The following is a 23,887-nucleotide window of genomic DNA, read 5'->3' on the forward strand; positions in this document are numbered from 1 at the left end:
CTGGGCTCATTTTTAACTAGATGCCTAGGGAACTAGCTAGGTACTGGGAGGACAATGACCTGGCTTTGGGTGGCTGTCCAAAGCTTTGCTATTCAAATGTCATGGGAGCACCGTACCTGGCTTCCCCTCGCTCCCCACCCCTTGTCTCTTTCTCGCCAGCCTTGAGAACGGATTTTGTGACATCCCCACCCGGGTGGGTGTCCCCACCACGGTGGCTGCACTGGGACAAAATGACAACGTAGAACATAAGTACTGACATGCCGTGACTCCATGGGCAGTGGTGATGTTGATAGAGGCAGACTTCTGTAAATACACGACAGACTTCAAATGCCAGGATGCTTCTTGAGCCCTAAATAAGCCTTGTTAGACTGCTGCTTTTGTTTTCCTGCAGCTGCAAATTTAACTCTTTGCAAAGATATCCTGTGATCTTTCACTTAGTTCAAAGCTGTGGTAGTTGTGTGTTTGCATCTCAGACACTCTGTCTTCCAAAAGCCTCAAAACGGCATAAAGCAAAGGTACGTGGCGGCTGCAGAAAAAGCAATGGGATAGAAAAAGGTATCTTGCTCGAGTTGCAAGCGGATGCAAAATGATAGTGCTGGGTTGCATTCGGGTGCTCTCTGGCAACGAGCAGCTGGGGGCAGTAAACACCGCTCAGATGAGCCGGAGCCACAGGTCCTACCTTTACAAGTGGCTGTCTCGGGGAGGAACAGCCCATGGCAATTCATGCCAGGGGCATACAAGGTCTGTGTAAGTCTCCAGGCCGCAAACTAGACTTACGCAGGGTAAGAGTGGAGCCTAGCCTTCGCGTGAGATACAGAAAAGGACAGGACCTGCTTAACCTATGTACAGTGCCAAGGAATGGATGGCTACCTGCTAGTCCCTCGATATGTGGCCTCCAGTGAAGATCCCCCAGCAGTGTAAGGTGTGTTACTCAACCACTGTTTGGAGTGGGACCACAGGGACACGGGCAGAGGCGTCCCTCCACCGGCAGCAAGCGTCAGCCAGCTGGAATTTGCAGTTTTACATTGCAATGCATCAAGCTAAACTTCACAATAGTTTCTGAGGGCTTTTTCTGGGGCAGACTGTGCTTCCTCAGCAGTTTTGGAAAGGGCCACAGGGACTCTGACAGTGCTAAGCAGACGGGGGCACTGCTTGAAAGCCCTTTTCTGCTCTGCATTAGCACTTCAGTAGGGAAGGGCTGCAGGAGAGGTTTACCCACTGCAGCTCCTCAGGCCCAGCACAAGCTCTGTCTCTCTCATCTGCGTATTTGGAGCTCTCTAACTTGCTTTCAGAATCGACTTCACACACCAGCTTGGTGCAACAAGGACTTTCGAAGGGTGCAGTTACGGTCCGTGGAAGCATCTGCACCAAGCATTTGCCAAAGCAGAGGTCAGGGCTGCTCTGCTTTCTGCAGATTGAGTGACAGCCCCTGAGATCACCTCAGGATGGCACCAGACGTGATGGGGCATGTGGTACCATTATGCCTTCCCTGGCAAAATAGTCCAAGAAATCATTCATGTTGGCAGTATCTGCAGTAGTGAGCACATCAGCCAGGGCCTGTTCTCTGGCCCTGAGATCAAACAAGAGTATGCAGATCCCAGCTCATGTCGTCGGGGCTGACCTAGGTTTTTTTTTTCCCAGGACAGGGTGAGCTCACCAGTTCCACGGTCAGGACCAGCCCCAGGGCTGCCAGCTGGGAGAGCCCCAGGTGTCACAGGCCAAAACTGTGGCAGGGAATATGCTAACATAAAAAGCATGGAGGGCTGCATGTTGCTGCTTGAGGTCGTGCCCTGACCCTCTTCAGTTTACTGCTGTAGAGATCATCACTGGAAATAAGAGGAGCTGGCTGAAGTGATGCTCTGCTCATTTGAAAATGAGACAGAAGCTTAAACTCTTGTCCCTTCCCCCAGAAAACTGCCTGCCAGCCTATGCAGGCTGGCTGGGGAGAGCTTTCCTGCGCTACATGGCTGTGTGGTCTCACCTCTGCGCTGGCCATCTCTGCCTCTCCTCTCTGTTCGCTCCCTGAACAGATGGGAAACACAACAGGGGCATTGTGCACAGCAAGGCTCATCTCTCAAAGCCCAGAAAGATGGCAATTTTACAGTTCCATGCTATTTACAGAGGAGCTTGCCATGGCCTCCCTGCTGCACCAGGGTTGTGTTGTGTGATGTGGCTGAATCTAATACCTCCAGTTGAGCTGCATCTCTATGTAACCTGCAGGCTGAGTGGGCAGCCAGAGTTCAGAGCCTGGCCAAGCTGCTTCCCTGGGATGACAAAGGTGTGAGTCAGTTACAAGCTTGGTATAACCTACTTATTTATAAAGACTGTATACAAAGATTTTTTTTCCTCCTTGGCTAGGGCAGACACTTCCAGCAGGACGAAGCCTCTTTGCTTGGAACACAACAAGGTCCCCCAGCTCTGACAAGGCCTCGCTTCTCTTTCTTTATAGGATCCAGTCAGACAATTTGCAATCCATGGAGTTAGCAGTGAACTGCACATGCTTGTGTGCTCTTTCCAATTTGCAGTATATGCCTGAGGCAGAACAATAGCTGGAAGAGTCAGGCTGTGGGCAAAATCGTTTCGTAGTCACCTATGGCATGACCAAGAGGGAACCAAAACTCTCTCAAGTCTAAAAACCTCCAAAAAACCCTCACCCTTTCAGTTTCCACCTAACTCTAGAGGCATGAACATTCACTCTTGACTTTAGTTTTTCCTAAGTGTGTGCTGCATCTGTGTAATCTGCATAGCCCAGTAGACCAAGTCTCTCCCCTGCTGTGTGCCAGGTATCGAAATGACATAACAGGGCAGGGTTTCAGACATGCCAAGGCCACATTCATTTGCCTAAATGTAGTCACGTAGTGCTATTTTAAGCACATTCGTCTACCCTGCCTAGCCTCTAACTGGCTGCTTTATACATCCTACAATACCCAAAACACCCGTACGGGCCTGGCACGTCTGACACGCAACCCATCAGAGTCCCACGCCCTTCTGGACTTGCAAGGAAGGACTGAGAGGGATACACACATATGCCTAAAATAGTACTAAACACTTCTGCTTCAGCAGCTAGATCCTTCCCACCACCAGCTTCAGCATTTCCCTGACTGGTCTGCACAGTCCTGCTGGTCCAGCTGCTAGTGGGTCTAATTTTCCATGTCAGTGCAATTTTAATTTGCCAGAGTTGCACCTGGTTAGGACTGATTATTTATTGTTTCAGCAAGAGCAGGACTTGATGAAATGTTCAAAGCTATATATAATGAAGTTCAGGATAACCTGGCACTCACAAGAGCATTAAGCAGTATAGAAATGCCAAAAGCAATATAGGATTGATAGTACATGGCTGGCTGCACCTTGTGATTACTTACAGATCGTGGACCTGAATCTTCATGGTGCTGCATCTTGTGTGGTCATTCATTATAGCATAAAATGGGTGTAAGCATTAGCAGTCAGCCTTGGAAGTACTTTATAGCCACTTTGCACTGGAATGAATGACTGTAAAAGCATGCTAACATTTGGTTCTTTAAATCTACTACTGCAGCAAGATCTTCCTACCTTAATGTTTGTGTTTTCTCACGATCAGGTTCCAAATAAATTTGCCTTTTGGAGGAAAACTGGCGATCTCTGGAGATGCCTGTACACACAGGTAAAGTGATAAACTTGCCTTGATGATTACACCATGAAAGTAGGCTTTGGTCACAACGTGCCCATCACGCAAAAAGTATTTCATTACGGAAACCAACTGTTGTTGGGGTAGAAAGAGAAATTAGACCTATGGTCTAGGTAGGTTACAGCCAGTGAGACAGGGCAGCTCCACGGGTACCACGGTGCTCATCTTATGGTAGAGCTGCTCCATGGGTACCATGGCGCTTGTCCTATGGTAGGGCTGCTCCAAAAGGCTTTGACTTTTGAAACTTTGACATCAGCAGGAAGCAAAGGGAAAACAGGACAGGTATGCAAGAGTGGCTTCCCCTTTTTTAACCTGCTCGTTAAAACTGACTTGTACTGCTGGGGTAGAAAACTCGTTGGCAGTTACGTGCAATGAGTTTGAGCACTAGGATCCAGAGATTCAAATCCACCTCTAGACACAACACTGTCACCGTTACACATGTCAAACACCCTGGAAGTCAAGAAGACTTGAGGGCCCACTGGGGCACTGTCCAGCCTGCCCCAGGCCTTTGTGGAGCAGCAGGAGGGGAAGGTCCATGCACAGAGAAGTCTTCGTGCGTCCGGCAGCTTTTCAGGCACCTACCCAGTCCTTAGCTCCATCACTATGTTCTCCTGGTGTTGTGATTTTGCAATCAGCCAAGCAGGCAGGGCAAGAGGTTATGGGGGTTACGGCAAGGAGCCCTGCAGAGGCCAGCCTCATTCCTTGGGGATGCAAATACAGAATATTGAAAGGAACATTAAAGGTCTGAACTCTTCTCCTTGCCCACTAAAATGGTGAAACTGGAAGAGGAGAAGGAGTACGAACTGCAGATTTTAACTGTTTGTTATCTTCTAATACAAGAACCCAGTTGTACACTGGGTTGTTGTCACGGTTTAACCCCCTATTATCTCCTGTTTTCTGGATGCAAATGTAACAGAGCGGTGCAATGTTAACGTGACAACTGAAACCTGTGGCCTGTGGTTCTCAGCTTTTCTCATTTCCTTTTTCTTTTTACTCTGCATTTCCTTCTCTCACCCTCAGTCATACAAGCACTTTGACAGTCTGTCAGGCTCAGACAAACCACTTGGGCTGCAGCAAACACAGTGCTTCCAGGTTAGGACAGTGGCAGCCACTTGGCTGTTACACAGTATCACATCAAGCAGTGTGCTGAAACCCTCCCTGACCACCCTCTCCAGCTCCCTCTTTGCGCCACACATCCCCCCTTTATCCCAACAGCGCCTGCATGGGATCTGCGCAGCAGCACCTTTGCTTTGGAGGAAAACTCCAAGCCAGAGCCCAGCAATGCCTCTAAATGTGTTCCTGGAGAAGGGTTACAGGAAATCTGGTAGGGCATATTTTCAGATTAAATAAGACAAAACACTGAACAAGGGCAGTTTTTATGCTCTTCTCACTTTCTGTGATCTGAAAGTGAAACATATTACTGTTGTTGTGAATGATAATAAAAGTAGGTCCTAATGCAGCATCCCCTATGCAAATCAAGCCTACATTTGTCCCGTAAGTAGGACTCCTCTGCCCTGATTGATGCTGGATGCGTGATTAAATCTTCTTCCAGCTTGAAATCTGTTTTCTGAGAGCCACTTCCCTCAAAAGAGTGAAGAACAGCAAAAGAGAGAGGGACAGAGGAGCAGCAGCCACTCTTCCCAGGTTCATTTACAGCAAAGCTCTTCTCGTGAATGGCAAAGACTCTTCACATTGAAGACCAAATAGCAAGGGAGCTCTGGATGTGTTTAAATAAAGCTAGGTTTAATTAGAGCTGTTCAAAAATTAAATGCAGAAAGAGAGTGTATTTATGTTTGCACTCAAAAATATATTAGATCCTCAGGCAGATCTAGGTCAGCACGGCTCGTCAAATTACTGGGAAGCGCAGTGTGTGGGAAAGTATTTGGTTTTCAGTGCGAGCGGTTTAACTCCTACAAGTGCTGCAATACCCACACCCCCAACGCTGGCCTTTGGTATGGCAGTACAGCCAGCACCAAGAATCCAGGAATCTTGAATTATCGTTCATAAAACAGATTCCAGTTTGTTTTGCATTTTGGTTTGCCGCCTCTCTCCCTCCTTGTGTCTCATTTATAGCTACCACAATCCATCTTCCTGCACAGGCACAAGATCCAAAAACATTTTCCTTTTCTTTATTTGAAGCTTAGATTCTGTTATAAATCTGATTCAGTGTCATAGGTCTAGGAAAAACACTCAGTATCTGAGCCTTGAGATAAATCCCCATATATTGGCAACTCCAAGTTGCATTGCTAAGGTGTTGCATACTAAAAAGGAAAAAAGAAAAAAAAAGGTATTTTGTTTCCTAAGAAATACTCAGGCTTCTGATCAAGCCTCCTGCCTTTCAAGAGCCAGTCTGCAGGTTTAGACTCTGCTTAGGGAAATCAAGCCGCTTACCCCTGGATCACTATTTATGTGGGTTGCCTCGGTTCAGTGAGCCTGGGAGCAGCTGTGGCAGATGTTGCCCAAGTCTGCAGCATGGTGGCAATTAGGATGTGCCACAGATCACAGGACCGGGTAAGGCCAAGTATCTTCCACGGATGGGCTTTGGGATCAGCTGAGCCTGAGGTAAGGCCACGTAGCTACGGTGAGGCACAGGAGATTCATCCCATGGGTCTGAAAGGATCCTCCTCAGATGGCAAAGGAGGGATGGTCTGTGCTCTGCTAAGGAATCAGGGCAACACTGTAGGTTCCAGGAGTGGTCAAAATTCCAGATTTTCACACCAAGGAATCGCAACGTTTTCTATTTTATTTCATAGTGAATCAGCAGGAAGTCAACAGCAGTCTGCATTAATTTGGCCTCCTTTGAAATAAAACACTTCACTTACAGAAATGCTATCAAACCTAAAGGAGCTATTTGAATAGCCTCTTAGGCTATAAAGCAGCAAAATTTTGCTCCCACAAAGCATCTTGGGTTTCTTTGCCTGTCAACTATTCCAAAGCAGAACCGTGTTCTCAGGAATTATTGGGCACATCCACTCAATATGTACCACTTGACTGCACACAGTGCAGTGCTGCAGGGAGCAGGTGCTCAAGGCATCCTGCATTTCTGCTCCAGGCTTCCATCTCCCACATGGCCGCTGCTCCAGCCTCAAGCATGCTGCAGCTCCTGGCTCCCTTCAGCCTCCCCATCCACCTCCCAGCGCCTGACCACGGTTTGCCATGTCATCTATTGACCCTGCTATGACTACTGCTGATGTCTACACTTTCAAGGCCCGTATTTGCCTTTCCCAACCCACCTGATTCTAGAAGTACACCAGCAGGAGCCTGCAATGTGCTGCTTCTGGCCAGGACCTGAACCCCCTACAAGGCAGGAGGGATGGCTTCAGGCCTTCTATTGTACCCAACTTGAAGCCCCTTGAGCGAGCCAGTGTTTTGAGCGCCTGGCACTCCAATGCAATGCAATGGAATGCAATGCAGAACAAAGGACCGCACCGAACGGCAACTCTGCCTGCAAGGGCCCTTCCTACGGCGAGAGGAAGAGTCCGGTTCCGGGTGTTCCCCCCCGCCGCCACCACTACCACCTCAGCCGGGGGCACCACCACACCAGCGAGAACTGGGTCACAGCGCGCTTGCACAACCCAACCCGACCCGCCCCGCCGCCACGTGACCCGAAGGCCCCGCCCTGCGGCGTGCAGCTCAGCCAATGGGGAGGCGCGACCCGCTGTCGTATTTATAGACGCTATTTAAAGAGCCCCTGGGAGTCTCCGCGCCGTGCTGGGCGGTGGCGGGGAGGGAGGGCGGGCACGTGCGGCCGAGCTGAGGGGGGAAGGGGAGCGGGAGCCCGAGCCGGCGGCTCAGCCTGAGGGAGGGAGGGAGGGCGGGCGGGCGGAGCGGGAGCGGCAGGGCCCCTCCGATGGGGGGGCTGACGCGCGGGTGCCCGCTCGCCTTGCGCCGGGAAGGGCCCCTCGTTTTCACGGTGCTGAGGGTGGAGAGGTGTCCTCTCAGTATGTACGGACCCGCGGTTACAATTTCAGGGCTCCTTACAGGGTAGTTTCAGTCAGAAGCGGCCCGGTTGGCCAGGCGGAGGTGGTTTCGCTTTACACATCAGCCTCTTTGGGCAAGAAAGAACTTGGAGGTGCGGAAATGCTTTTTGCTGCTCCCCGCTCTGCCCCGGTTAAAAAACAAAGTGTCTTCATCGGAGTTTTCGTGCAGTGGGGGCTGGCCGAGAGCTGCGGCATCTGGCAGTCCGGGCTGTGAGGCGTTTGCAGAGCGGCGGGGTTTGTAACCCTCCTGCACCAAGTGACTAAGGTGAGCGAGCGGCTGTGGTGATGGAGCCCCATCTTGCTCGTACACAAGTCTGCTCTGAGGAGCTGGGACCTGAGGAGTTTTCTGACAGAACTTAGATACGAGAACAGCAGCTGTGTGACTCGTCTCCACCAGTAACGCTCGGGGCTTTTGTTTCCCTCTTAGGCGACATTTGATACACAGCTTGCAGTCCTACTGATCAATAGAATTTCCCCCTTCACTTGGAGACTTGTTTCTCCGTGTATGTGTATTATAAATCCTCTCATCCAGTTGGTAGCCACGCTCGTCTCTCGTTCCCATGGTACTGTTGAGCACTGACTGTAATAAAAATGGCAAATGTCCTTAGTGCCGTTTAAAGGAAACCTCCACGACATACTGTTAGTAAGTCAGCTTGGTCTTTCTGCTAATTCATAATTGAGAAGAGAAAAGGTATGGGAACTACTCCAGTTCTTTCTGTTTGTCCCACCAGTGGCAGACTGATAGGTTTCCCTCTGGCTTTTATTAGGATCTGCCTCAAACCAGGAAAAGAAAGAAAACAAACCCAAAACCTTAAGAAGATCCCAGATACTACCTCTGTGTTGCAAGGTGGCTGACCTTGCAGGCTTTGAATAGCCTCAAATACCTGCTGCTAGCTTCTAGCAAGCATTTTATGGAGATGGTGCTGTACATGCACAATTGGCTTGACCTCTGTTTTATTGCAGCATGGCAGTAATTTCCAGAATAAAATCCAAATGGACCTGGGAAAGGGAGAGACATAGTGAGTAAAGCAGTCAAAAGGACAACAGATTGCTCACTCCTGTTGTGCATTTAAAACTATAGATAATGCTCATTCAGTCAGTGCAGAGGCTTACTAGAATAGTAATTTTAATAAAAGTTGGGTCAGGCCCTGGAAGAACCTGTGTGCTAAAATATTGTGATGGGTGAGCGCATTTTACAAGGGCTTCCTGAAATGCTTAAGCTGCCTTGGTGGGAGAGAAGAAGCAACATATTTCATAGATGGAATGTGCTTCAAGTGAGCTGGTTTTGTTTGGTTGGGGTTTTTTCCTTTTTTTTTTCTAATTTTGTTGGCATCCTCTTCAGAAATGACTGCAATGTTTGCATTCAGTTTGAAAGCCGTAGGGTTTAATACCCTCTGCGGTCTGATCAAGTGATTATAGGGAAATTCACATAGCGAATGGCTTATGAAGTTGACTTGGCCAGTAATTCTGCACCTTTTTCATGCTCTTGAGTTATATTTCATAATAAATGAAAGCACAAAACAACCAGGTCTAAAAAGAGTGAACTTAAACTGGTTGTGAAGCATCACTGGCAAACAACATCTGCAGTCATGTTGGTCAGTAGTGTTAAGGATACCCCTTTACCTGGTATCTACAAGGAAGTGAACTGCTTTCAAATTTAAAATGACCAAATACCAGCAGGGGAGGCGGAAAGGAAGGAGGCTTTTCCACGCTCCAGTTTCAATGTGATGGAGCTGGGCAGTAAGACACTGACATTCACAACTCCCCCATGGCTGCTAAGCAGAAGGCTTTTGTTCTGTAGGGCAAGATCAGGTGGAGAGGCAGGGCCTGTGCTGGCAAAGAAGAAGGAAGCAAGCTCCATCTGTGATAGTGCAACGTGTGAGGGTAACTGGCTTTCTGAAAGGCTTGTGCTGAAATTTAATGGCCCCTAGTGTGTTCTGGCAGGGACTCATACTGGTGAACCAGCTGAATCAGGGAGTGATGCTGAAATCCCTCTCCTCAGCACTCACCTGTGTGCATTTGCCTACCTGCTGTTCTACTAAAAACTCATTTTAGTTGTCATCTCTGATACAACTGTGGGTTGTTTTGTTGGTTTTTTTTTTCAAATCACTACCCCTGAAAACTGAATAGCCTAGTGGATACCTGGGGCTGTCATGATTGAGCTGCAGGCATGCAGCTCCACTGGTATCAAGTCCCTGATAGTTTTGGGAACAGCACACATAATTGTGTCCACACCGAGACTCGGGCCAATAAAGGCTTTTACTAACAGATCCTGAATACTAATCAATGTAGCTATACCTATATATAGGTGTATATATAAATATATAACTGTATATATATGAAGGGAAAAATCTGGTTGTGCTTCTCTGCAAATGTTTCACAAAGACGCAAGTTTGGGGTTCTCTAAATGTGGAAGTTGTCTGGTTTGAATTGCATTAGTAGAATTAAAACACTACAGGGCCTGTGACAGGGATACTGTTACACTGGTGTTTCTTATTAATATTTATTGTCTTAGATCATTACACCGGTGTTTCCTATTAATATTTATTCTCTTACATCAAAACAGAATAAATGCAACTCTTTGGAGTTTGTAGCTATGTGGTGAGGACTGTGCAGTTCTAATGGCTTATTGGCACCAGAAGGGAGGTGAACAGCTCCTGCACTTCCATATGAGGTTCCAGGTAAATCACAAGGGTAATACTGGTCTGCCCCACATATTCAGTCTCTGTTGCTTATCTGTCTGCAGGTAGAGCTGGCTGAATTCACTCATGCAGCAGTAGACTACAAGTACTAAGGCTAATCACAGAAAAAAGTCACTGGTTCTTTGCTAGACTAATGAGCTGAATTATTTCCCACATGTTTTGATGAACAATAGGGGCAGTGCAAGAGGCCAGACAGGGCAGCCAGGACATGGGAAGGGGATGCACTTCTGGTTTGGAGGCCACAAGCCACTAGCTAGGTGCAGGATGAAGGTGGACAGTGTATCTGAGACTTTTGTACCAGAATTGCCACATTTGCTTTTCCAATATAGTTATTTCAGTGAGGCTGTAGGAAGATGTAATTTTTCACATACAGCTTTTTGGCTGTTTGTAAATGTCTCCTGGCTGAAGACTGCTGTTCCCTTCGAGCTGCCGGTCTGTGGGAGCACATCCTAATTCTTTTCAGGCAAAAATCAGGCAAGCTGGTTTGAATAGTTGCAATAGTCAGCCTGAGCTCATCTAAAGTGAAAGGAGGAGTGCTCACTGGAACTGCTCCAGAGGCAGTTGAACGAGCCAACATCCAGCAGAGGGGCTCGGGGTGGTAACAGATTTTATCGGCGCAGCCAGATTCAGAAGATGACATAAGTTCACAGCCAAAAAAAAAAAAAAATCACCTCTAGATCCAAAATACCTCATACCCTTACAAAAAGCAGTATTGAAGCCTTTTTTAGAGTAGCACTCAGACAACATTAATGTACTTTTTGTTGAATTTTTCTGTCTGTAAGTTGCGCTAGTCTTCGGGTCCTTATACCAACTTGAGTCATGTCTATCAGTAGTGGGTCTGAGGGCATACAAGCATGTGAAAAGGAGTAAGAGTACAAAAACTGGACTTTGAGTTGTGGAGTTGAGCTTGCCATCAGCCTGACAGTGTCAGGAGTAAGGGTACGCTGAGCAGGATCCCGCAGGAAACAAGCCCAGTGGAGTTGTGGAAGGTGTTTGCCTTTTTCTCTTAATGCTAGAAACCCAAACAGGGTGGGTGGCTTTTATCTGAATGAAGTATACACCAAAGAGGCATTGTGAGAATGGATTTTGGCCTTCTGGAGATAGCCCTAAATGTGGCTCTCAATATGGTCGTTCTTTTCTCCTCTTCTTTTTTCTGTCCTTCTGTCAGTCTTGTTAATTATTAATCTAGTATGTTGAGAGCCACATTCTTCTGAGCGGCTCCTCCCATGTTTCCAACCTGGGCAACATGTCTTGTATTATTAGTCTGTGGACTAAAATTGCTCCTTCATAAAATGTCATACTCTGGAAAGAAACCCAGGGTGTACAGAAGGTGTGTCGTCCAGGCCTTGTGGTGTGTTATGAGACCTGCTTTGCTCTTATCCATTATGCTGCTTTCTTAAATGACCTCTGCAGCGTTCAGTAAAACAGCCTCAGGTTGTGGACTTTGTGGTCATTTCAGCACATGCAATTAATGAGGAGGGAAAAATAAATCTAGCATCAGAAAGTACATTTTACTGGAATTGAGTTGTAATTTCTGTGCATAATTTAACACTTTGGGGAGTGAATGTTCTCTCTTGCTTGAAATAATTTAGAGGTGGTTTTGAAATAGGACACTTTTGTGTAAACACATCTTGAGATTAAAGATCTCATATTTAGTTTTCTCCAGCATCTCATCTCTGTCTATAGGATGTATCATGCAGTAATCTCAGAGTTCTATTCTGCAAACTGTTTCCTTATGAACAGATTCAAAATAATTCTCCTGGCAGAATTTCTTTTCCCCTAAATAAGGGCCTGTAAGATAAAAACCAATGCAGGGTATTTCTGTGCCTGTTTAATAGAAGGGAAAACTGAGGAGAAGTTTGGCTGAGAGTGGCCTCAAGCTAGTGGTTCACATTTTGCAGTCTTTAGCAAGGAAAACAGCTGTTTTAACAAATGGGTTTCCCCAAAATTGCAGACCTTAAAGTTACAGATCCCTTTTTAAAGCTGTCCCTGTGTTAGAATAGAATCATAGAATCATAGAATAGTTAGGGTTGGAAAGGACCTTAAGATCATCAAATTCCAACCCCCCTGACATGGGTAGGGACACCTCACACTAAACCATATCACCCAAGGCCTCGTCCAACCTGGTCTTGAACACTGCCAGGGATGGAGCATTCACAACCTCCCTGGGCAACCCATTCCAGTGCCTCATCACCCTAACAGGAAAAAATTTCCTCCTTATATCCAATCTAAACTTCCCCTGTTTAAGTTTTAACCCATTACCCCTTGTCCTATCACTACAGTCCCTAATGAAGAGTCCCTCCCCAGCATCCCTGTAGGCCCTCTTCAGATACTGGAAGGCTGCTATGAGGTCTCCACGCAGCCTTCTCCAGGCTGAACAGCCCCAACTTTCTCAGCCTGTCTTCATACGGGAGGTGCTCCAGTCCCCTGATCATCCTCGAGGCCCTCCTCTGGACTTGTTCCAACAGTTCCATGTCCTTTTTATGTTGAGGACACCAGAACTGCACACAATACTCCAGGTGAGGTCTCACAAGAGCAGAGTAGAGGGGCAGGATCACCTCCTTTGACCTGCTGGTCACGCTCCTTTTGATGCAGCCCAGGATACGGTTGGCTTTCTGGGCTGCAAGCGCACACTGAAGCCGGCTCATGTTCATTTTCTTATTGACCAACACCCCGAAGTCCTTCTCCGCAGGGCTGCTCTGAATCTCTTCTCTGCCCAACCTGTAGCTGTGCCTGGGATTGCTCCGACCCAGCTGTAGGACCTTGCACTTGGCATGGTTAAACTTCATGAGGTTGGCATCAGCCCACCTCACAAGCGTGTCAAGGTCCCTCTGGATGGCATTCCTTCCCTCCAGGGTATCAACAGAACCACACAGCTTGGTGTCATCGGCAAACTTGCTGAGGGCGCACTCAATCCCACTGTCCATGTCACTGACAAAGATGTTAAACAAGATTGGTCCCAACACCGATCCGTGAGGGACACCACTCGTTACTGGTCTCCAGCTGGACATTGAGCCATTGACCACAACTCTTCGTGTGCAGCCATCCAGCCAGTTTTTTATCCACCAAGTGGTCCACCTATCAAATTGATGTCTCTCCAATTTAGAGACAAGGATGTCGTGTGGGACAGTGTCGAACGCTTTGCACAAGTCCAGGTAGATGACATCAACTGCTCTACCCCTGTCCATCAGTTCTGTAGCCCCATCATAGAAGGTCACCAGATTGGTCAGGCAGAATTTCCCCTTAGTGAAGCCATGCTGGCTGTCACCAAGCACCTTGTTATTTTTCATGTGCCTTAGCATGCCTTCCAGGAGAATCTGCTCCAAGATTTTGTCAGGCACAGAGGTGAGACTGACTGGTCTGTAATTCCCCGCGTCACCCGTTTTATTTCCCTTTTTTCAGTCATCGGGAACTTCACCTGACTGCCATGATTTTTTGAATATGATGGCCAGTGGCTTCGCAACTTCATTTGCCAACTCCTTCAGGACCCGTGGATGGATTTCATCAGGTCCCATGGACCTGATGCACATTCAGGTTCTTAAGATGGTTGCGCATCAGATCCTCTCCTACAGTGGGTCTAAGGTCTTCATTCTCACAGTCCCTGCGTCTGCCTTCCAAGACTTGGGTGGTTTGGTGAGAGCCTTTGCCAGTGAAGACTGAGGCAAAGAAGTCGTTCAGAACCTCAGCCTTCTCCAAATCCTGTGTAGCCAGTTCTCCTGAGAGCTTCCTGAGGGGGCCTACATTCTCCCTAGTCTGTTTTTTATTTCCTGTGGACCTGTGTTACCCAATTAATCTGCAGCAGACCAAAGTGCATAGTTCGAAGGGCAAGTATGTGGTTCATCCTGTGTCCTCTTCTGCATTAGTATTGAAGCCCAATTTCTGGAGTTTAAGTGAGGGATCCCACACTGACAAAGTTGATAATACTTTTTGGTGTGAATCTAGTGTGAAATTTGGAAATATGTTCAGGCCCATTGACATGCTATTTACAGACACCTTTATATTGCCCTTCTTTCTTGTTTCTTTGGGGATTAGGGAGCTTTAGGGATCAGATGTTTTTAACCTGACTCTTTGAAAAGCTCACTCATTGGGTTCAAGGGCTAAAGGATCTCCTGGCATGCATCACTGCAGCAAGACCTGAATCTTGGACAACAAGCATTAGTGATGGCATTTAGAGATCACTTTTTGCTGTGATGATGTTGTGACGTATTTACTCAGCTAATGGGCGGCAGTAATAAGTTTTCAATATATGCTTTCAATATCAGTAAACAAAAGCTCTCTGAAGTGAAAGAGCAGCAGTGTTTTTGGTTAATGTGTTTTTAAAGCTAGGGCTCCTTTATTTTACAATTAAATAAAACCTGTTGGGTAGGTTAGGGTGTAGGTTGCCACACTTCAAACGACAGTAATTTACACTCCTTTACTAGTGGCATTTACCTTCACATGTGTTACCTGTAAAAGGGCAGAAGTTTTGAGTTTTTCTAGGCAGAGGACCTCAAGGAACCTCCTTGGTTGTTACAAAAATGTGTTTTTGGATTTCTGGGTCAAGGATATTTTCTGCAGCGCCAAGTGGCACCCTGTTTGCACTCACTGCATGAATGGCAGAGTGCTGCTTTACCCTCACAGGCCTTTGGTATTGGTGACTTGGAGCTGTGCAAAGCACAGAAAGCAAGAACCGGTGAGTTCATTCACTGGGCAGTGAGACGGAGGGTTATAGCTGATACATGATTTAGGAGACAAATTAGTGCTTAAGTGCAACTGCCACCTAAAAGTCCCTTGTTCAGCTGCCACTGAACTCCAGAGGTGTCTACACTCACATTGCACTGCCCTGTTCAACTGTGCAGTTTCCAGCTCCTCTGGTTCTGTGTTGGGCACATGCAGGCTGTCCCCGTCTGAGCTCTCCTGCCCCTGCCACCAGCAGGGCATAGCTGAGCTGGGTGTCCACACAAGGTAGCCCTTCGCCTGGCTCACTCAGGGGACAGCTAGGCTTCTTCAGAGGAGAATGCCCAGCACTTCTTCAGAAGGTCAGGGTGTTTTAGTCACTTCCATCAGCTCTGCATAGGGGATGTAATACCCAAGGGGTAGAGCACCTGCACAGAGATGGGACATAAGTAGGTGTTATAACCTCTGAGGCAAAAAGGGTTCAGAACTGTATTTCTCCTTCCCAGGAATGTGCTCTTACCACTGTAATATCAGATATTCTGAATAAGTGCCCTCTTTTCTCCCTCTTCTGAAGGCCCCATGAGTTTGATTTTTTTACTCCTAGTTTCCTAATGTTCCGTTGCAGACAGGTAAGCACCTTAGCTGTTGGGCTTGTCATTTCTTACAGCATTCCAGGGAACAGGCCCCTGAAGATGAGGCATGTGAGACTTTCATTGGACCCAGCTCTCTGCATTTTCATTTGATGCCTGGAAGCTGAATCAGTGTTGCTTAGTGGAAACCTGCTGCTTGGAAGCCTGAGGCTGATAGCTTGCTTATGGGATTACACAGTCAGGTTCCTGATCCATCAGATAAGACTAACCTTATTTTCCTATTGATCAGCTAAGCAAGAACTTTCAGTCTGCTGTGTTCAGGATACAGGATGTTCAGTATTGCAGCAAGGCATGTTCCTGTCTGGGCAGTATAGTCACTCAACACACCACTAACTACCCCCCTTGCTCCATGGAGGGTCCCTGCAGGGGTCTCCTACTGATCTCCAAATTCATGAGGAGCTGCTGTGTGTTCTTTTTCCCATTTTGTGCCTCTATTGGAGAAACATCCAGAGCTGGCTTGCTTTCTGCCCCACCCTCTGTACAGCCCTGAATATACTAGTGGCCTGTGGTTCCTGGGGAGCCCCAGAAGGGAACCACAGGGTTGATTTTGGCTATAAGTGATCAAAACAGGGATTTTTAAACAGATGTCACAATTACTACTAGTAAGTTTTTGATGGGGGATGATTACTTCATTGTAAACCAAGTTAGAATTTTGCCAGGAATTAATCTGGCCAACCATTCCTATTAGACCTCACAACTGACAGCAAAACACCACCAGTACAAACCCCAGTTTAGTCTGGCAAGCTGGTGTTACTAGTCAGGAGAGAGGTACTTCTGCAAAGCAGACAAAAGCTTCATTAAGCTACCTGGAGTGGCCACTGAGAAAGAAGGGCACAATTTATGGAGTAGGAAAGTGTTATGTCTAAAACAGTGGCTAACTTGTGAGACTAACTGAATGCCTTGAGCACCCTTCTCTTGCCTAACTGGGTTGTGTGCATGTACTTGTAGTATGAATTCTAGCACAGTCAAATCTGAAATTAGTTTTCTGCAAATGCTTACGTGTACAACTGGGGAAGTGCAGAAACTGAACTTTTCTGCCCAGGCATCTCAAGCACTAACAGAAACCTACCACAAAAAAAAGCTCTGAAGACTGGCAAAAAGATTACCTGAACAAACAATATACTAGAGTATTCGTGTTTTCCCTTCACCCCCCTTGACATATAACAATAACAATATAACAATATCTTGTAGCTGACATTTGCATGAAAAAAGCACAGGCAAGGAAGACAGAAACACAACCACAGCAGTTAATGTCTGTTCCAGTAAACAATTCACAGGCAGAAAGTTAAGGCTAACAATTTCACATGGACAGCTGTTGCTCTGTAATGTGTTATCCCTCATCAAACTGTGAAGTAACGAGAAAATGACACGCTGACAATTCCTATCATTATCTCGTAACTCTTGGGCTTTATTGCTGGGCTGTTGCAGGTTTACTGTGTCATCTTGGGCAAGTGATTTGAGCCTGTGGTGCCTCGGTTTCCCCTGCTGCAAACTGGAGGCAACGCCTACTGCACAGGAGTGATTTGGCCTTGGGAAGCAGCTTGCAAAAGCAACTTGAGAGTCCTTGTTGAAACAGCCCACCTGTAAGATTGCAAAATGTTAGTGCACAGATCATATCTAAAAAGATTGTACTGAAAAATTAACTTAATTTCTTTGAGTCCAGCCATGAGCCTAAGGTCCTGGCCAATATCCACTGGCTCTGGAGAATGTACAGTGTGATATGTGAGTTGTTGCTGAAAACATGTATGCTGCCATGCTTTCTGCATAGCCATATCTATTAACAGCTACCTCGTTAGCACAAAGGCTCTCACATCTGTAGTATAAGACACAGTGTACTTCTACTGTGTCTTCTGCTTGGTTCACTCTGTGTCCCAGGATAAGTCGAGCTGACTTTTCTTTCCTTCCTTTCTTCCTTACTTCCTCCATTCTGTCCATCCACATGTCCATCCAATCAATGTAGTTTTGTAGTTTGGGGGGCAGGGACCAGTTTCTGTGTTCATTGGGTACTTTCATTCAACACATGTAAAAAGTGTTGGGAAAGTTGAATGTTTCTGTTAATTTCAAAATACTGGGAATTAATTTTCCCCAAATTAATTAATTTTGGGAATTACCAGTGTAAAATAATAACCAGATTTAGGTCTCTGGAAGCAAAAACCTGTCCTTTTGGAGATTTATTTTTTTTAAGGTTTATTTGATCTAAATTGAGATTGTTTGTTTTTTTTTTCCCTGTCCACACAGAAAACAAACGAAAAAATCAAGAAGGCATGCTAATTAGAGTGAGGCTTTATAAAGTAAAAATGTATTTATGCTGATGGTAGTGGAAAACAGAGCTGAAAATAAGAGCTAATTCAAACCAGAACCTAAGATCCAAACATTGAATGCTTCTGAGGACTTCTGAAATCCAAACATTGGTACTGCAGACTTTTCAAATATAAGGCAGAACTATGTGAAATGTCAAAAACTGAGATTTTTTAAAAATTCTACTTTTGGCTCTCTGTTCTTTAACATTTTGTTGTTTTTTTTTTTTTTTTGCATAATTCTTTTTCAGTAGCTGTGGTGGCTAATTGGGCAATCTTTTCCTTCCAAAGAGGTGCTACAGAAGCTAAAAAACAAGGGGATGGCTGTTCTGTCAGTAGAAAATTTCCCCCTCTATCGCATGGTGACAGTGCTACTCCACTCAGCAGTGATGTCTTCTGCTGCATTGCGGTATGTTCTCCTTTGACTGGCTATCAGAGGGCAATGTGATAGGCTTTGACATGGCCTACACCAGCACATATTACCACCCTGGCTTTGGGAAATATCAACGGAAGGAGCTTTTGATGAATAGCTGTTACTAATGCAGTCATTATTTCAGAGTATTCTACTGAAATACTGAAAGCACCCAACTAGTTTAAGTTGTGGAAAAGCTGCTGTATTACTGAGGTTTTGGAGAATTGCAGGAATGATTTCTCTTTTATTAAATGCTCTTTTACTTACCATATTATCTTGTGATTTTACAGATAGCTTAGTCTCTACTTTTATTCACACTGGACCTATCTACAGCTTTTCATGTGTTTCAGTTTTAAATGGGGACAGTAGCAGATGGAGGGTATGGCCTACCTGTCTTTTGTTGTCTTTTTGAAAGCATAATTTAGGCATGATAAGGGAGGGAACATTACAGAAAAGTTCTCTCATGGGGACTTCAAAGTCTGTCTAGCATTCTGTGGCATTCTCATGTGTGGTTTATTTGAGGGTAAACATTGGGAAAATGCCTTTGGAGACTTGCTATAGTTTTCATTGCTAAAAAGAGAATGAATGTTTGACTCCAGGGTGGAAATGAGAAACAGACCAGTTCAGCCCTCCTCAACACTGTGACCCTTTAAGCCTGTGAAGCAGTTCAAAGGGGACATCACACAGTAAAACTGGCTTTCTCTGGAGTTCCATGCTGCAAAGAGAAAGCAAAGCAGTCATCGGCTGCTTGTGGTCCTTCTGTCTTGCTCCGAACATGTGGATACATGCCAAGCATGGAGAGGGTGAGCAGGGCAGAGATTACACTGAGAGTGTTTGCCTACTCCTTTAGATGCAATCCTCCAGCTGTTTTAATTTATGCTGGACACAGGGCTGGTCCTCTGAAGAGCTAAAACATTAGAGGCCACTGTGGTGGTCCAGAATAAGGGAAGTGCCTTGATGAAGATTCTGATACAAGCCTGAAACAAATCATATGAAGTCCTTTCAGCTATTTGAGCTTAATGTGAAGGTATTAGGGGTGAAACTGACGGCCTTAAAACCCTTTCTACTTTCTTAGTTGCAGACCAGGCTGTTTAGAGCAAAGATTATAGACTGTGGAAAATTGATTTAGGGAGCATTGACCTTGAATCACACTGCATTGCTCTGTTGAAATCATCGAGACCCATTAGAAGTGAGTACTAAATGCATGTGTTTTCTGTACCGTACAGGACATAAAAAGACTTTGCCTATACAAGGAGGATTGTCTGGATAGATGTATTGTAGAGCTAAATTTGCCAGTTAATGCAGAAACAGTTCATAGTCACACACATATTTTTGACAGCTTATATTACGTAACTTGGAAGCACTAAGATATACCAGCTGATGGGCTCTCCTTTGGTGATATAGCAGAGAGGAAGAGCTGTGCTGGAAAGAATTGTTTTCACAGAATCACAGAATCCTAAGGGTTGGAAGGGACCTCAAAAAATCATCTAGTCCAACCCTCCTGCAAGAGCAGTCCACTGTGGGAGTTTTGTTCCCACATATCTGCACAGAAACTCCTGCTTTCCTATAACTATACAGGATTAATTTTTAATTGCAGACCAAGAAAAAGACTTGTGAATTTCATAATTAGCAGTTTTAAATAGACATGATTTCGGGACTGAGGCAACTGGCAGATAAGCCACTACCCATCATTTTGAGAAGTCATGGCAGTCTAGTGATGTTCCCACTAACCGGAAAAGGGGAAACATAACCCCCATTTTTAAAAAGCCTCTAAACTGGAGAGTCATAAATTTGATGGATGGACACCCAGTGGATAAGGAAATGGCTGCATGGCTGTGCTCAGAGAGCTGCAGTCAACAGCTCAATGTCCAGGTGGGGACTGGTGACGAGTGGAGTCCCGCAGGGGTTGCTGTTAGGAGTGGTGCTGTTGGTGACATGGACAGTGGAAGATTAAATACTGTTTCGTTGTCTGTGTGATATTCTGTGGTTGGAGAAATCTTGTTGTTTGATATGAAATATGGTACTATGAAGGTGAGGGTGATGCTGTAGGGCGAGAAGACTGATGTGGTCTTCAGATAGTCTCCAGATCTTCAGCAGTACTGTGGAAACAGAAGTAGATGCAGGAGAGGACTGTATGAAAGCTAACAATGAGACAATTAGATGAATGTACAAAACTTTGGAGAGTGAAGAAAAGGATAAGGGAAGAGATGTTAGGAAATAGAGCAAAGCTTCCTTCTCTTCTGCCACCACAGTTGAGGTGGGGCTGCATGACAACTGAAATACATGTGCATGGTGTGAATACTGCCCCTGCAGCAGTTCTGTTTCTTTGTGAACCTGCCCCAGGCTAGGGGGTGCAGTCTTTGGCTCCAGCATAATAACTGGGAACAGATGGGCAAGAACTGTAGTCAGTACAAAATTTCACTTCAGTCACCGACGGCTTGTAGGTGTAGGAAGTTGCTTGCCTACTTTTGGTTGCAGGATCTGAACCTTAGCTGGCAAAAATTCTTCTGAATTTCTACTCCTGGAATCTGTTATTTCTCAGTCTTTGAAACATGCCAGAAGCTGGCTGGCAGTATGCTGTTCTTGCTGGACAGAAGCATATAAAACTTCAGTAGAAACCTCTCTGATCAAACTGATCACTTGATTAGATTGTCTCCCAGGGAAATGATTTGGTGTATCACAGTATCACAGTATGTTAGAGATTGGAAGGGACCTCGAAAGATCATCTAGTTCAATCCCCCTGCCAGAGCAGGAACACCTAGATAATGTTACACAGGAATGCGTCCAGGCGGGTTTTGAATGTCTCCAGGGAAGGAGACTCCACAACCTCCCTGGGCAGCCTGTTCCAGTGTTCCGTCACCCTCACTGAGAAGAAGTTTCTTCTCAAGTTTAAGTGGAACCTCTTGTGTTCCAGTTTGTACCCATTACCCCTTGTCCTATCATTAATAATCATAGTGAATGGAAGTCTCTCTTGCATCAGTGAAACAGGATTGTTCTGCTGCAGATCTGCTCATTGGCAGGACTCTAATCTGCATTCAAGAGTTGCACTAATGAAAATTAGCTGGTGTGTAAGCAGGACCTGAGTAGATATGACACGCTCAGGTACATATATGATGAAGGAATGAAGATGAAATGTGAGTCTATATTTTTGCTCTTGACTTTTTCGTAATTGTGGTGTTCTCCTGAAAGTTAGAAAATCTAACCTCTGAAAATTCTTTGCCTCTGAAATATCTGAAATAATGCACTGAGCAGAGATAAACAGGGAGTACGGGAGGCAGTGGGAGGTTAGAGCAGGGGATCTGGGTTCTGTTTGCAGCTCAGATGCTGATTTTTATGATCATTTAAGACGTTTACATACAACTTTACGTGCCTTTTATTTCTATACAATGGGGATAATTGTATTTTGATTATTTAAAAATAGTGATCTGTAATCCTTGGACAATGTGCTATTGCAGTTAAAAGTACAGTGCATGCACATTAACCTGTATAGCTCCCTTGTGGTAGGACATGTACTCTTCATTGTATTTTTTTCGGATATATTTCTGTAGGGGGTGCAGAGAGAAGCTTAATTGATTTGTGTGAAGTCTGGGAGTCACAATTTCTAAAAAACGTGCCAGATATAATATCATTACCTATTTTTACTGTCAAACCTTGTTTCCTTAGAGACCTAGAAGGCTGACAGCCTCTTTTTAATGTGACATTTAGTTTTTACCTCTCTACCAAAAGATCTGAAAACAGACTATACCTTCACTGTAATTATGAGTCAGCCTTTACTGATGGTGACTCAAATATGCAACTCTGGCACCTGTTTCATGTCTGTCTGGGTTTTGGGTAGCGCTGATGGTGGCACATAGAGAAAGGTAAACATGAGTGTGTTCCTTCCCAGAAGATATTTGCTCAACGGGTTGGATGATAAAGAACAAAAACTTTTATAAAAAGGTGCTTACAAAGCTGCAGCTGTAATAGTTGTGCTTTGTAGGGGGTGTAAGGGAACCTTAGGACTAGATGCCAGTGACTCTCAACACTTCCTTCGGTGTTTTATTTTGCCTGTTCTATGCACATTCAGGGGGAAGGAGGAGGGAGAATTAAGTTAGCTAATTGTATTAACACTAGTGAGGCACCTTGTGGATGAAAAGTGCTATTTAAGCATTCAATATTATTATCAAGGGAAAAAAATTTACTCGAGAGGAAACTGTTCTGCATCTTGCTCAGTCGTACAACTGCAGCCATGTGAAAGGAGGGAAAATCAAGGCACCACTCTACACTTGTAAATAAGGAGGTATTAAGTGTTAAATTTAGGTACATGCTGTTTTTCAGCTGCCCTGGCAAATTTACAATGTACATCTGCAAATAACACCACCAAACCCAGAATTGGTTTCTCAGCTTTCCCTTGTATATTATTGCTTAACGTAATCAGTTACTGTTGTGTGAAATCTCAGTTAGGAGCTAGCACTGCTCAAAATAGGCCTGCATAGGTAGTTGTCTGTCTTAAGTGTCTTAAGTGTGGTTGGGATGTGCATATTCACAGCAAAAACAAGTTCAAGTGTAGGGAAATGGCCCTCTTTGAGTATGGAACTTGGTCCTGTCAGGTGAGAAACAGCATTTTACACCTCCTCAGGGACAGTTGTGACACATCAGCCCTGTCAAAGGGATTAGTATTTCCAAAACAGGTACAGTTTCAGGAGGTGAGGTCTGAAATCAGTTCTCTAAGAAGAGGTCTCCAACGACTGGAAGCAGGACCAAGATGGAAGAAGTGTAAGATGTGAATCCAGGCAAGTCCCCAGACAAACTCCAAACAAAGGTAGAACTACAGAGCTGTGTGGTTCTACCACCTGTGAATGCTGCCTGAGGGAGTGTGCACAAGGACAATCCTGACCATGTGGGTTAAGAGTGGATCTACGGTTTATCAGTTTATGAGGGGAAGGGGAAAGGAGGATAACTTAAGGATTTAATCATGGGATAAACAGTTTTCTTTCTGTCTTCTTTGTTACCTCTGCCTTTATAAATTTTTACAATATGTTATGGATTTTGGATCTTGTACATTAATATTCTTAATTGCTTTTACCTCGCTGTGGCTAAAGGCAATTGCAAGGTAAGGGTCTACCATCAAGATACACACTACCTGCATGAGTGCCAGTCTTAAAAATCAGGATACTTAGAATACTGTCACTGTGCCCAACAGCTCAAAACCTTTCTGCAGGCTATCCAAAAGCTCTCCAGTATATCTCCAGTGGTCCACATGGGACTGTTTATGTCCCATAATTCAGAAGTCCATGTACAAGTATTTTCTGGTGGCTGGCATTAATCATGACAGAACAATGCCAGAAGCCCAGACCTATGGGAGGGATTTTATGGTTGTGGTAGAGTTGCATAGGACCTATGCTTGTTTGCCAGTTAGCATGAATCACAGTCTGTTCCTGATAACTCCAGTGATAGCTGTAGTATTTCAGTGCCAGAAAGGGACAATTACAGTAGTTTTGGTTTTCCCTGTTTATTTTGAATGTACACCTTTGCTAGCAGGAAATA

General features: G+C 45.4%; 2 long non-coding RNA genes across 3 annotated transcripts in view; both read left to right on the forward strand.

The window, feature by feature from the left end:
• Window positions 1-246: 246 nt before the first annotated feature.
• LOC133278922 (uncharacterized) lies at window positions 247-6,579 on the forward strand. Of its 2 annotated transcripts, none has more exons than XR_009746725.1 (5): window positions 247-305; window positions 2,221-2,278; window positions 3,578-3,640; window positions 5,969-6,175; window positions 6,418-6,579. It is a non-coding gene; the product is annotated as an uncharacterized LOC133278922 (long non-coding RNA). The 2 variants fall into 2 exon arrangements; XR_009746724.1 differs by having other exon boundaries at window positions 6,008-6,175.
• Window positions 6,580-7,523: 944 nt separating this feature from the next.
• LOC133278910 (uncharacterized) overlaps window positions 7,524-23,887 on the forward strand; it is a 37,891-nt gene continuing 21,527 nt past the window's right edge. The window contains exon 1 of the long non-coding RNA XR_009746723.1: window positions 7,524-7,909. This is a non-coding gene — a long non-coding RNA (uncharacterized LOC133278910). The remainder of the gene's footprint in view (window positions 7,910-23,887) is intronic.

Source organism: Pezoporus flaviventris, unplaced genomic scaffold (assembly GCF_033815535.1).
Source record: "Pezoporus flaviventris isolate CSIRO_AGI_PZ_B2104156 unplaced genomic scaffold, CSIRO_AGI_Pfla_v1 ptg000070l, whole genome shotgun sequence".
In the NCBI taxonomy this organism is placed as follows: domain Eukaryota; kingdom Metazoa; phylum Chordata; class Aves; order Psittaciformes; family Psittacidae; genus Pezoporus; species Pezoporus flaviventris.